Source organism: Balaenoptera musculus, chromosome 15, assembly GCF_009873245.2.
Source record: "Balaenoptera musculus isolate JJ_BM4_2016_0621 chromosome 15, mBalMus1.pri.v3, whole genome shotgun sequence".
NCBI lineage: Eukaryota > Metazoa > Chordata > Mammalia > Artiodactyla > Balaenopteridae > Balaenoptera > Balaenoptera musculus.
The window spans coordinates 18795825-18810277 of NC_045799.1; the positions used below are offsets into that span (position 1 = coordinate 18795825).

The following is a 14453-nucleotide window of genomic DNA, read 5'->3' on the forward strand; positions in this document are numbered from 1 at the left end:
CGCCCCCGCCCAGTCCCCACGCCCAAGGGCGTCCTTTCACCTTATAGAGTGCGGGGCGAGGCCAGGCTCCAGGCTCCGCCCACTCCGGCTCCAGCCTGTCCTGCCCCGCGCCCTAGCGTTCCTCGAAGGAACGTCCCAGTGGCCCGCCACCAGCCCTACCTCCAGGAGCGGCGGAAAAGCAGAGACTTTCCAATCGAGCCGACCTAAACCTTCCTGGCTTTGCTCCTAGCTCGCTGTGTGACTGGTAAATTCTTTCCCCAATCTGACCCCATTTTTCTACTTTGTCAAAGGGGATGGCCACCTTGCAGGATTTTCGAGATTACCTGAAATGACTTTGTGAGGCACCTGGCGCTCAAAAGTCCCCTCTCGGGGGCAGCTTTGACTCCCACCCCCACCACCACCCTGAAGGCTGGACCGGACCCTCGTATTATACACTCACAGAGCCCACAGCTGTAATTTCATATTCGCTTGAATAACTATTTGATTATTGTCAGCCTCTCTGAATTTGAATTCCGTGAGAGCAGGTCGCGTTCATCCTTACACCCCAGTGTCCAGTTCAGTCCTGACGTACATACAACAGTAGCTCAATAAATGCCCACTCTCCATTCCATCCAGTTGATGCCCTGGTGGAGCGGAAGCGGGGTCAATACCTCCACTGGCCAGCAGAGGGCAGGCGATGACCAGCCTTCTCGCCCAGTTGCGCATCCTCTCCGCCGGCAGGCGCCAAGAGGGAAACAGGTAAGCCCGGGTGCGCGAAGATTTGAAGGATCGAGGCTTGGGCCAGGGAATGGTTTTATCCTTTGAATCTGTGGTTGGTGGCTTGTCCTGTACCAAAGACGTCTCCCACAACCTGTGAGGATGGACGGCCCCTGCTAAGAAGATGCTCCGAGGAAAGTCAGGAGGTGAGGGAGTTTGCTGTAAAGAGGGCGGGAACCCAGGAAAAGCTCGGAGGGGTGGGGCACAATGGCAAAGAGTCAGGCTTAGAAAGTACTGGGCGGTAGGGAGTGAGAAGTGTCCGCTATTGTTCTGACTCAAGATGACACGACCTGTCTGGAAGTGACTGGCCTCAGTTGTCCTTGCTTTAGCAAAAGTCATTTGGTGTCAGTCTTGAAACCAGGCTGTGTCTGGCTGGTATCTCAGAAGAGCTCTGATGGGAGCAGAGCTATTTTAAGGTGGCCAGAGGGCAGAGCCATGCCACAAACATGTCTGTGGAAGCATTGTATATAGCTACTATATTCAACAGTGAAAAACTGGAAACATCAGGTATCCTTCAAGGGAGGCTGGGAGGGAAGGAAGGACAGATCAGGGGTTATGGCTACAGATGCCACAGTAACGCTACCTCTTTGAGCCTCAATTTCCTCATCTGCAAGATGGAGATAAAATCTACCTTGCAGGATTGTATTGTGAGGATTAAACAGGATGAACTAAATCAGTGGTTCTCAACCTTGGCTGCACACTGAAGTCACTATGCCCTTGGCAAATACGGATGCCTGGGGTGTGGAAATTAAAAAAAAAAAAAAAACAACTCTCCAGGTGATTGTAATGTGCAGCCAAGGCTGAGAACTACAGAGCTAAATAAAACGCTGAACACAGCGCAGGGCAAACACTAGGTGTTCAACAATGTTTATCACATTAAAAAAAAAAATTGAGTACACATTGTTTTCATTGTTCCTTCTTAGAGAAAAAAAAAAGTTGACATAAAGGTTGTTGCAGAAATTGGATTTCCGACAGGCTTGTTTCCAGAACAATGAATCATCTGGGATTTGATGCTTACGGTGGTGGGGAAGACAGGCAGCCTCTAGTATGACTTGTCCTAACACCCAACTGAAATGTACGAGGCAGGGACCACCCTGTTCTAGCCTGCGGTTTACATCACCATTTCCGAGGCGTCCTTGGAGCGTGCAAGCAGCGTGAGCGCTTGTGTATGCCCATTTCTGGTGTTAGGGATAGAGGCAATTTTCTCCTCTCCCTCACCGGTTGTGGGCAGGGGGGCGGGGCTTACACCACTGTTTGTTCTTTGAGTAACCCATCAGTGTAGGGGGCACTGCCTTCTTCATAGAACTTGGTGGCCATATGTTCTTTAAGTCTCAGACCCAATGATTATTTATTGCGCCCCACTGCTTTCTTGCTGGGTGAACCTGGCATGAAGTGGGAGGACACATTCACCCAGGCCTGCAGCTGTGGCCACTTGTCATGGGCAGCAAGACTGGCTGCAGGAGTGTCTCCTCAACCACTCCTGGTGGCCCCGTTGAAGGTGGGAAGGGAAGCAGAGGAACCTGCACGGGCTCCCTGCAGGAGGCAGACTCGTAGGTTGGGCGACAGGCAGTTGATGTCTGGCCAGGATGGTCAGATTTAGCAAATAAAAATAAAGGATGCCCAGTTAACTTTGAATTTCAGATAAATAGCAAAAGATTTTTTAGTGTAAGTATGTCCCATGCAATATTTGGGACATACTTATACTAAAAAAATATTCATTGGCATCTGAAATTCAAATTTAATGGGATATCCTTTATTTTTACTGGTTGAATCTGGCATCCCTATGACTGGTCAAACAGCCAAGGAGTACTCAGCACATGGGGTTTGCAACAGCCTCCTGCTTAATGTTGCCACATACAGCTTCCACCTGTCACTGCCCTGCTCCAGAACTATGTGTGGCTCCCAGCTGCTTCCATAGAGCAACTAGGACTCCCTGGCTGCTATGCTGGGCCTTGCTCTTCTGCCAGGCCAGCTGCCCTGCTTGGGCCCTTTCCCACCTCTGCCCCTTCTCATGTTTTCCCTGCCTGGCGTTTCTCCTGCCCATTCCCTGTAGTAATTGCAAACACTTGTTGAGCACCTACTGGGTGCAGGCAACATGCTGAGTTTTTCATTTGCATTGTCTCATTTGGTTGTCACAAAACCTAGTACAGGAGGGACAGTAGTTATCCTATTTTACCAGTGAAGAAACTGATGCTCTAAAATGTGATTCTTTTTTTTTTAAATTGAAGTATAGTTGATTTACAATATTGTGTTACTTTCAAGTGTACAGCAAAGTGATTTGGTTTCATATATATATATATATTCTTTTTCAGATTCTTTTCCATTACAGGTTATTACAAGATATTGAATATAGTTCCGTGTGCTATACAGTAATCCTCGTGGTTTATCTATTTTATATATAGTAGTGTGTATCTGTTAATCCTATATGCCTAATTTATCCCTCTCCCCCTTTCCCCTTTGGTAACCATAAGTTTGTTTTCTATGTCTGTGAGTCTGTTTCTGTTTTGTAAATAACTTCATTTGTATTATTTTTTAGATTCCACATATAAGTGATATATAATATTTGTCCTTCTCTGTCTAACTTCACTTAGCATGATAATCTCTAGGTCCATCCATGTTGCTGCAATTGGCAATATTTCATTCTTTTTTATGGCTGAGTATACCACATCTTTATCCATTCATCTGTTGATGGACACTTAGGTTGCTTCCATGTTTTGGCTATTGTAAATAGTGCTGCTGTGAACATTGGGGTGCATGTATCTTTTTGAATTAGAGTTTTCATCTTTTCTAGATATATGCACAGGAGTGGAATTGCAGGATCATATGGTAGCTCTATTTTTAGTATTTTAAGGAACCTCTATACTGTTTTTCAAAGTGGCTGCATGAATTTACATTCCCACCAACAGTGTAGGAGGGTTCCCTTTTCTCCAACCCTCACCAGCATTTATTTGGCCATCTGTATGATTCTTTGAAGAAATGTCTATATAGGTCTTCGGCCCATTTTTTGATTGTGTTGTTTGTTTTTTTGATATTGAGTTGTATGAGCTGTTTCTATATTTTGGAATTAAGCCCTGCGTCGTTTGCAAATATCTTCTCGTAGTCTGCAGGTCATAAGACATGATTCTTTTTTTTTTTAAATAAATTTATTTATTTTATTTATTTATTTTATTTCTGGCTGTGTTGGGTCTTTGTTGTTGCATGCGGGCTTTCTCTAGTTGAGGCGAGCAGGGGCTACTCTTCGTTGCAGTGCACAGGTTTCTCATTGTGGTGGCTTCTCTTGTTGCAGAGCATGGGCTCTAGGCACGTGGGCTCAGTAGTTGTGGCGTGCAGGCTCAGTAGTTGTGGCTCACGGGCTCTAGAGCACAGGCTCAGTAGTTTTGGCGCACGGGCTTAGTTGCTCCGCGGCATGTGGGATCTTCCCGGACCAGGGATCAAACCCGTGTCCCCTGCATTGGCAGGCGGATTCTTAACCACTGGACCACCAGGGAAGTCCGATAGTTCATGACGGAAGCTGTGACAGTGTGAGTGGGGGGTGGGGGGAGGAATCAGATAGTGTTTGTTGGGGGAGGGAGTGCAGGGTCCTCTGCCCTCAAAGCAAAGGAAGAAGCTTTAATGGGTATTGAGAAAAAGCCCTCCGGCTTCCATGTGGAGCGGGCACTAGGTAAGATAGTAGGGGAGGGGAGGGCGGCGAGGAGAGACCCATGGGGTGTCAGGCCTTCCGTCGCCCCTAGATCCAGCCTGCTTCTGACCTCCAAGGCAGCTGCAGAGACTCAGCCCCCAATCACAGCTTTGGGCAGGTGGCGTTGCAGCGTCCAAGGCCTGCTCCTTCCGGGGCTAAGGGGTGGGGCTGGGGAAGCAGCCACCCCCGACCCCGCCCACCACTACCGGCCCGCCCCCCATGGTCCGCCCCCAACGCCGGCCTCGCCCCCAGACTCAGCCCCTCCTGCAGCTGCTGGCTGGAGGAAGCCAGCTTCTGGGCTGCGATCTGGGTTGCTTTTCCCTCCCTTGTTCTCTTTCCCTGCTGATGTGGCTAAGGCTGCGGTGCTACTGGGGCCTCTTCTCCCAGGCCCTTCAGGGACAGGCTCTGGATGCGGTCAGGGCTCCCTAGGCTGGAGGGCAGGAGACTTACGTTGCTGTCCCCGACTCCTGCCAACCAAGCCGTTGGTGCCAGCCGAGGACTGGCCCGGCCTGGCCAGGTTGCCTGGCAGTGTGGGCTGCGGCTGGGCAGTTCCCCGCTCCAACCGTCCTTCCCGGAAAAACGTCAGTTTGACGGAACTCTTTTGGAATCCATTTGTGATTTCTAGCCTAGGGAAGAAAACGAAAAGATCATTAACCACTCTATGAAGTGGAGCTTTCTGTGTATTCTAAAATCCCTGCAGGACTTACCAGCTGTCCCATGGGCTGGACCTTCAGCAAGGGGACCTCTTATTTTTCCTCTTTTTATTTAGATATACTTTCTGGCCCCATCCCCCTCCATCTGGCATCCAGAATCATGTCTCAGTATGCTTTTCAATTCAAGGAGGGTCTAGCATGGATGTTCAAAAGATTTAAATTTTGTTCGCAAATAGAATGATAATAGATGTTCAAAAATATTGTTTAGAGATCAGTTGATGCTGGGCCTTGAATTATATATAGATGGAGTATGTACAGGAGGGTCAGGCGCAGTGTAAGTGGGTGGAAGTGGTGAGTGAAGCCGTGGAAGTGGTGAGTGAAACCATGAAAGTGAGCGCAAGGAGATGGCCTGTCTGACCTTGAATATGGGGCAAAACCACGGGCATTGAGGAGCCATTGATGGTTGCTGAGCAGGAGAGTGACACAGTATTAGTAGTCACTGTGCTAGATCCTTTGTGAATGTTATATGCACTGTCCTGCCCACATTGTTCTCTCTACCTGGGCAGTGGTTCCCTCTCCTGTCCATATAGTTAACTCATTTTTTAGATTCCGGCTCCATTGTTCCTTCCTCGGGAAAGCTTTCAGTGGCAGAGAGACTCTAAGGTCACCCACTGTAGTCCCACCTCCTGGTGTTCATGCCTTTGTGTAATCCCTTCCTCTTGAGTGTGAGTGGGGCCTGTGACTTGCTTTTAACCAGTAGAATATAGCAAAGGTAATGGGATGTCACCTCCCATAGTACATTACATCATATAAGAGTCTTGGACTTCCCTGGTGGTACAGTGGTTAAGAATCCGCCTGCCAATGCAGGGGACACGGGTTTGAGCCCTGGTCCAGGATGATCCCACATGCCGTGGAGCAACTAAGCCCGCGTGGCACAACTACTGAAGCATGCGTGCCTAGAGCCCTTGCTCCACAACAAGAGAAGCCACCGCAATGAGAAGCCTGTGCACCGCAACGAAGAATAGCCCCCGCTCACTGCAACTAGAGAAAGCCCACTTGCAGCAACGAAGGCCCAGTGCAGCCAAAAATAAATAAATAAATAAATAAATGTACTAGGGGCTTCCCTGGTGGCGCAGTGGTTGAGAATCTGCCTGCCAATGCAGGGGACACGGGTTCGAGCCCTGGTCTGGGAGGATCCCACATGCTGCGGAGCGGCTGGGCCCGTGAGCCACAATTACTGAGCCTGCGCGTCTGGAGCCTGTGCTCCGCAACAAGAGAGGCCGCGATAGTGAGAGGCCTGCGCACCGCGATGAAGAGTGGCCCCCGCTTGCCACAACTAGAGAAAGCCCTCGCACAGAAACGGAGACCCAACACAGCCATAATAAATAAATAAATAAATAAATAAATTTACTTAAAAAATGAGTCTTGCTAGCAGACTAGCCCTGGAGACTCTCCTTGCTCACTTGATGAAGTAAACAGACATGTAGAGGAAGCAAACATGGCAAGGAGCTCTGGATGGCCTCTAGAAGCTGACAGTCAGCGAGAAGCCAGGGTCCTCGGTTCTACAGCCACAGGGAAATGAATCCTGCCAACAACCTGAGGGGGCTTGGAAGCAATTCCTCCCCAACTGAGTCTCCAGATGAGAATGCAGCCAAGCTGTCACCTTGATTACAGCCTTGTGAGTCCCTAAGGCAGAGACTCAGCTAAGCCATGCTCAGATTCCCGACTCTCACAGAAACTGAGATAATAAATGTATGTTGTTTAAAGCCCTAAGGTGGTAGTGATTTGTTATAGCAATAGCTAACTAATACACCTTCTGGCTAGGTTAAATTTCCCTTACATAGGCTCTCATAACATCATGTGCTTTTTCATCTTAGTCTTTTACGTGAACTTTATATATACACCATTTGATGAATGCTATGTCTTCATGAGGGTACTTTCTGTTCATCCCTGTACCCTAGAGCCTCACTTGGTGCCTGTCACTTAGAATAAGACCCGTAATAAGTATTAGTTGCATGTGTTAGTGAGTGAATGCTCTTATTTAATCTTTACTCAACCTAGTAAAGTGGGAAGCATTGTTACATATGAAGAAAAGGAAACCAGTTATTAATATATACTCAAAAGTATACTGAGCAAAATGTTATTATCTTATACTTAATAAAATTTTTGTTGTGCATACCACTTTAGCCTAACTTTTAGTGTGACTAAAGAATAAATGATTTGGGAGCAGGGTATAGATTACATGGTATGACATCCTTCATGGAGCATTGCATTTGCTGAAAAAGCACAACTATCAAAAATTGCTTCTGGGCTCCTTTGGTTTCCCCAAAGCCTTCTCATAACCCTTACTTATTCTTCTGAAATTCCTGCCCTGTTAACAATGACAGGCCGTCATCTTCTAACGCTTTGTATGATTCTACCTATATTCAACGTCACTCTCATCAACTTCATAAACTCTACACCTTCGGCAAGATTGGCACTTCCATTTTGCACTCTGCTGGCATTGGACTCTCAGCGGTCAAAGCCATCTGACAGCGGAATGTCAGTTCGGGTTAGATCTCTGCTCAGGACCCTCCAATGGCTCCCACCCTCACACCTCCCACCTCTCTGCTGTGCCCTCCCACTACACTCCCCGCAGGCACTTACTCTGCAGCCACCAGGGTTACCACCTCATGGATGTTTAAGCACACAGGCACACTCCCCCTTGCCCTGGAGGTTTCCTCTGTTCAGAAGGCTCTTTCCCCAGACATCCACGTGACTCACTCCCTCACCCGCTTAGGAGCACTCAGATGTCACCTTTCTACCGTGACCACTCCCATGCATCTTTCCCTGTTCTGATCTTTTAAAGTAACACTAACCACCCATGCACGTGCTATATAATTGACTTATTTCTGATATTTGATGTTTATCTGTCTCCCCCTTTGAGAATGTAGGTCCTATGAAGATAAGATCTGTCTTCACTGATACATCCCAAGAATGGGGTCTGGCACATAGTAGGTATCCAATAAAGAAGCCTGGGTGAGAGTCCACATCTTCGATGGTCTTGCCTCCACCTTGGAGTCTCCATCCCTTGCTTCTGGCCTGTCTCCCTCTGGCCTCTCTCACCGTGCTCTGGACCTTGTACAGGTGACATGACTTGTTGCCAGTATCTGCCTGACACAGTAGGGCCTTCCTAGGGGGTCAGTGTTTGGATCTTGCTGTATCTCTGCCAAGTCTCCCACTGAATACCAAATTCCATATTTTTAAATTTCTTTAAGGGCAAGAGAATTCAAGAGGAAGGAGCAAGGAGAGAAGAGATGATGCAGGAAGCAGTAGGAGAGGGTGGAAGGGAGAAGACAGTCACGGATTTTCCTGGGGTCCCCACCCAGTCAGCTTTCCAAGCGGCTTGAGCAGCAGCCAGCAGTGAGTAAGGGCTGCGTGCCACATATTCTGAGCTGGGTGCCACGTGTCATGAGCTGGGGGCCACATATTGTGGGCTGGAGGGCCATGTGGCAGAAGCAGTCCCGTTAAGTCACGGGACACACAGCCACACTGCTTTGTAAAGCTTGGTGTGTGGAGTATTTTTGTTTTTTACAACCCAGCTGTCTGTGTAATGACTTCCTTCCCTCTGCCTTGTTCACCGAGGTGTCCCTGGACGACCAGCTGAGTCACCACATTCCTTGCAGCTTAAAACACTGGCCTAAGCGCAGGGGCCCAGTTCCTTCATGTAGGTGGGACCTTTGAAGGCTGCCAGGGAGTGCCTTGGAAAGACAGGCTACAGAGCTCTCGTCTCTCACCTGCACCTCTCCCCAAAAACAGGATTTATACAACAAGTGAAAATATAAATTCCATCTGTTGAAGACTAGGGAATGGCCAAAGCCATGTGTCACACACTGAACAATTATTTGTCAGCAACCATGAAGTCTATACCAAATTGAGTGTGGGGAGGGGCGGGGGGCTGGGCAGCAAGAACGACATCCATGCCTTCTGTCCTGGTGCTGCATGAAGGGTCAGAAATCCAGGTGAAGAGACTGGGAACTCTCATGCTCAGCCGGCAGAAATGGAAACTTGCTCAGTCCTTCCATAAAATAAGCAAAATAAACAGGCAGTTTTCAGCAAAAGTGAGTATGCTTGGGGCGGAGAATTCAGCAATCTTACTCCTTGAAATATGTTTTAAAGAAAGTTTGCTCAGATACATAAGAAGACAAGATAGGTGAGCAAGAGGCAGAAGTGAGTTAGTAAACCATGGTGGAGGCAGAGCTTGGAATTCTATACAGCACTGAGAAATGATGAGTTAGATGTACATCCAACAGCATGGATGAAACGTAAAGTGTTAAGTAGGGAAAACAGTAAAAGAGATTTAAAGTACAGTGCTTTCCCAGTTTTACTGAGATATGAGTGATATACAATAAACCCCATATATTTAAAGCGTACAATTTGAGTTTTGACATGTGTGGATACCCATGAAACCATCACCACTATCAAGCTACTGAATATATCCATCTCCCCACAAAGTATGAAGTTCAACAGATGTTGAACACCTATTAAGTTAGAAAAAAAAAGTTCAGCAGTGTGTGTAATATAATCCCATAGTTATAATAACAAAAAAATGTTTAGGTACCCTGAAAAAATCTGGAAGAACGTATGCCAAACTAAATTGTATTTGTTATTGGGAATCTTGCAAAAGCTGCATGGCCTCATTGCACCTTGCACCTCAGAAACTATCCATACCTGTTAGCCCTTATCATGGTCTCCAGGTTTCCAGTGAAGGTTTAACACACTAGAAATTTGACATTATGGTCCCCTAACTTTGAGTGACTTTATTAAAATGTCACTGAGGCCATCACAATGGACCCTGACAGAAGGGTGCCTGACTCTATCATTCTCCACCGTGATATCAGAGAGCTGTGTCAATAATTTCCTTCAGTTCACCTCCCAGTCATTTTCTCTTATCATCCCTCTAAACAGGAGATATTCCAGCAGTGGGCTGATTGTGGCTGAGGGCAAAAGAATGATTCCTCAACTTGTTTTCAAATTCATCTTTTGTTACTGCTCTTCTCATATCTCATACGTACAGGAGTGGAGGAAGTCTGTGGGGGCAGGGGCATATTTAGTTTTGTCTGGTTATGGGTTTTATATAAAGGCCATCATTAAGTGTGTGCTCTTTTCTGTCTGGCTTCTTTCACTCCACATTATTTGTCAGAGTCTTCCATGTTGTTGTGTGCAGCTGTAGTTCATTCACTTTTAGTGCAGCACATGGCATTCCATTGGGTGAATATACCACAATTTATTTATCCTGTCAACTACTAATTGACATTTGGGTTGTTTCCAACTTGGGACTATTATAAATAATGCTGCTGTGAACATTTTGCTACGTGTCTACTGCTCTACCTGAGCATGTTTTTCTCTTAGGTATATACTTTGGAGCAGAATTGCTGGGTTATAAGTATGCCTTATGCTTAATTCTGAAAAATAATGCCAAACTGTTTTCCAAAATGATTATACACGTACACTGCGCCCCAGCAATATATACGAGCTCGCCTTGTACATTCACCAACAGTTCTCACCAGCTGTTGGTACTGTCAGAGTTTGTACTTTTAGCATCTGGTGGGTCTGTAGTAGTTGCTCACTGTGGTTCATTTTCTTGATTACTAAGGAGGCTAAACACCTTTCATGTTGTTGGCCATTTGGATTTTCTTGATGTGAAGTGAAGAGCCTATTCTAGCCTACTTTTCTATTGGGCTATCTTTTCATTATTTATTTATAGTAGGTTTTTTTTTTTGTATATTCTGGATATAAACCCTTTGTCAGTTATATGCATTGCAAATCTTTCTCCTCTGTAGCTTCCCTCTTCACTCTGCTAATAATGTTTCTTGATGAACAGAAGCTCTTAACTGTAAAAAAAAAAAAGTCCAATTTATCAGTCTTTCCTTTGTGATTAGTGCTTTTTCTGTCTTGTTTAAGAACACCTTTTCTACCTTGAGGTCATGAAAATATTATTGTATGTTATCTTCTAAATCTGTGTTGTTTTACCTTAGATATTTAAGTCCATAATCCAACAGAAATTGGTTTTTTGTTTATTGAATAAATGAAGTTAAATTGGAATAACGCATCCGATATATACACCCATTCATTTATTGAGTTTCTTCTGTGTGTCAGGCCATGTTTATTGTTTTACTTTTCATATTTAGGTCCATAATCCATCAGAAGTTGGCTTTTCAGTATGGTGTGAGATAGGGTTCCAATATCATTTTTCCCATATGGATATTAAATTGACTCAACACTATTTATTCAAAAGATCATTACCCCACACTGTTCTGCAGTGCTATCTTTATTATTAACCTGGGGTTTTTTTGGGGGGGTGTCTCTCTTCTGTCCATTAGTTTTCGTCTACTCTTATGCCAATACCATACTGTTGTAGTTATTAGAGCTTTATTATAAGTCTTATTAGCTGATAGAGTAAATCTTCCCACCTTGTACTTCTTCAAGAGTATCTTAGCTGTTCTTGGTTTTCTGCAGTTTCACATAAATTTTACATTAGAATCATCTTGTCGTGTTCCATATGAAAATAACTGGGATTGCTTTGACTCTATAGACCAACTGGAGAGAATGATAGCTTTACATTATTGGGTCTTTTCATCTAATTAACATGGTATTTTTCTCCATTATTCATTTATTCTTTAATATCTATTAAAGTGTTCGTGGCTTCTGCCATAGAGGTCTTACATGTTTTTTGTAAGATCCACCTGTAGCTACTTGGTTTTTTTTTTTTTTTGCTATTTCGAAACTATTTTGACTGTTCTTTTTAAAAACTCTTTTCTGATTCTTGCTGGAGTATAGAAATAAGGTTGATTTTGGTATATTGATTTTGCAACCCAGAAGAGAGCCTTCATCAGAACCTGACCATGGTGGCACCCTGATCTCAGACTTACAGCCTCCAGAACTGTGAGAAATAAATTTCTATTGTTTACAAGCTACCGAGTGCTATTTTGTTATAGCAGCCAGACTAAGACAGTCATTTTTTAGTTCTAAAAGTTTGTTTGAGATTCCTTAGGATTTTCTAGCTACACAATCATGTCATCTTTGAATAAAGATAGTTTTATTTTATTCTTTCCTGTCTTTATGACTTTTTCTTTTTTGCCTTACTGCCCTGGCGAGGACATCTAGTAAAATGTTGATTAGAGGTGGTGTTAGCTGATATCCTTGCTCTGTTCCTGACTTTAGGGAGGAAAATGTTCAATATTTTACCATTAAGGATGGTGTTAACTCTAGAGTTTTTACATACCCTATATCAGATTGAGAAGTTCTTTCCTATTCCTAGGTTGCTGAGAGTTTTTATTGTGAGTAGATGTTGAGTTTTATCAGATGCTTTTTCAGCACCTATTCAGATGATCAAATTATTTTTCCCTTTTATGCTGTTAATGTGGTTGGTAGTTTTTAAATGTTAAACCAATTTGCATTCCTGGGATAAAATCCACTTAGTTGTGATTTATTACCGTTTTTATTTATTGCTGGATTTGATTTGGCTAACATTTTGTTAAGAGTTGTTGCATTTATGGTCATGAGAGATATTGGTCTGTGATATTTTCTTTTTGTCATGTTCATACCAGGTTTTGGTAGTAGGATTATGCTGACCTTGTAAAATAAGTTGGGAAGTGTTTCCTCTATTTTCTGAGAGAATTTGTATAAGTATTATTTCTTATTTAAATATTAGCTAGAATATTTCCATTCTTTTATCTTTTAAACCTATATGTCCTTATAATAAAGTGTGTCTCTTATTAACATCAGATAGTTGAGTGTTGTTTTTTGTTTGTTTGTTTAAATTCAGCCTGTCAGTTTTCTTCTTTTTATTTGAATATTTAGTCCACTTACATTTAACATACTTACAGGTATGGTTCCAAATCTTTTACATCTATAATCTTGTTGTTTCTCTTCTATTTGTCCTGCCTGGGTTTTGTTCCTGTTTTCCTTCTTTTGGATCAGCCAAATGTTTTTTATTATTCCATTTTATCTTCTGTATTAGATTTTTAAAATTGTGGTAAAATGTACATAGCACACAATTTACTGTTATAATCATTTATAAATGTACAGTTCACTAGTTTTAAGTACGTTCACATTTTTGTGCAACCAATCTCCAGAACCATTTTCATCTTGCAAAACTGAAATGCTATATCCATTAAACAATAACCTCCCATTCATCCCTCCCCGGAATCCATGGCAACCATCCTTCTACTTTCTATCAGTATGAATTTGACCATTCTACGTATTTCATATAAATGGAGTCATACAGTATTTGTCTTTTTGTGACTGGTTTATTTTCAATTAACATTATATCCTCAAAGTTCATCTATGTTGTAGCATTTGTCAGAATTTAATTTTCTTTCTTTTTAAGACTGAATAATTTCCACTGTATGTATATACTACATTTTGTTTTTCCTTTCATCTGTCAATGAACATTTGGGTTCCTTCTACCTTTTGGCTGTTGTATGCCTTTTGGCTATTGTATGCCTTTTGGCTAATGATGCTATGAATATGAGTGTACAAATATCTCTTTGAGACCCTGCTTTCAATTCCTTTCCCATTGGATTTTAGATAAACCATTTTTAATACATATTTTAAGTGCTTGCTTTAGAGATTATAATATACATTCTTAACTTATTGCGTAATAATTTGAATTAGTATTTTACAATATTCCACACAATGTAAGAACCTTATAACAGTGCAATTCCCTTTACTGCTCCTATCTTGTATGGTATTTTTGTCATATGTTTTACTTCTGCATGTTACAAATCCACAGTACATTGTTGTTGTTGCGTTAAATAGTAATTTATTTTAAATTTAGAGTTTTTATATTTATCCACATATATACCCTTTCCTATGATCTTCATTTTGTCTTATAGATCTATGCTTCTACCTAGAATTGTTTTTCTTTGACTTGAAAAACTTTTAGTTCTTGTAGTATAGGCTTGTGGCATTGAACTCTCCAAGTTGCTTGTCTGAAAATGTCTTTAATTTAATTTTTGAAAGCTATTTTCACTGAGTACAAAATTTCTTGGTTGGTAGTTTTCTTCCCCCTGTAAACTTTAAAGATATCATTTTAGTCTTCTATCTTCTTTTTGATGAGAAGCAGGTTGTCATTCTAATTGTTGTTTCTCTGAAATATGTCTTACTTTTTCTTCTGCCTACTTTTAAGTAGTTTGACTATGTTGTTGGCTTTTAGTAGTTTGACTGTGTTGTGTCTAAGATGTGGTTTTCTTTATATAGTAGTCAATGTATTATTTATTTGCTGAGCCTCTTGAACCTGTGAATATCTTTCATTAATTTTGAAACATTCTTAGCTATCATCTCTTCAAATATTTTTTTTCTTTCCACTCTCTCTTCTCCTT

General features: G+C 43.0%; 1 protein-coding gene across 2 annotated transcripts in view; it reads left to right on the forward strand.

Moving 5' to 3' along the window:
- Positions 1–152: 152 nt before the first annotated feature.
- ZHX3 (zinc fingers and homeoboxes 3) overlaps positions 153–14453 on the forward strand; it is a 140357-nt gene continuing 126056 nt past the window's right edge. Inside the window, exons 1-2 of one of the 2 annotated variants that reach the window (XM_036824798.1) lie at positions 153–244; positions 616–738. The gene's annotated coding sequence lies outside the window, so the exon portion shown is untranslated. Of the gene's footprint in view, positions 245–615; positions 739–8466; positions 8491–14453 lie in introns of those variants that run through there. The other variant, XM_036824801.1, reaches the window with a different exon arrangement.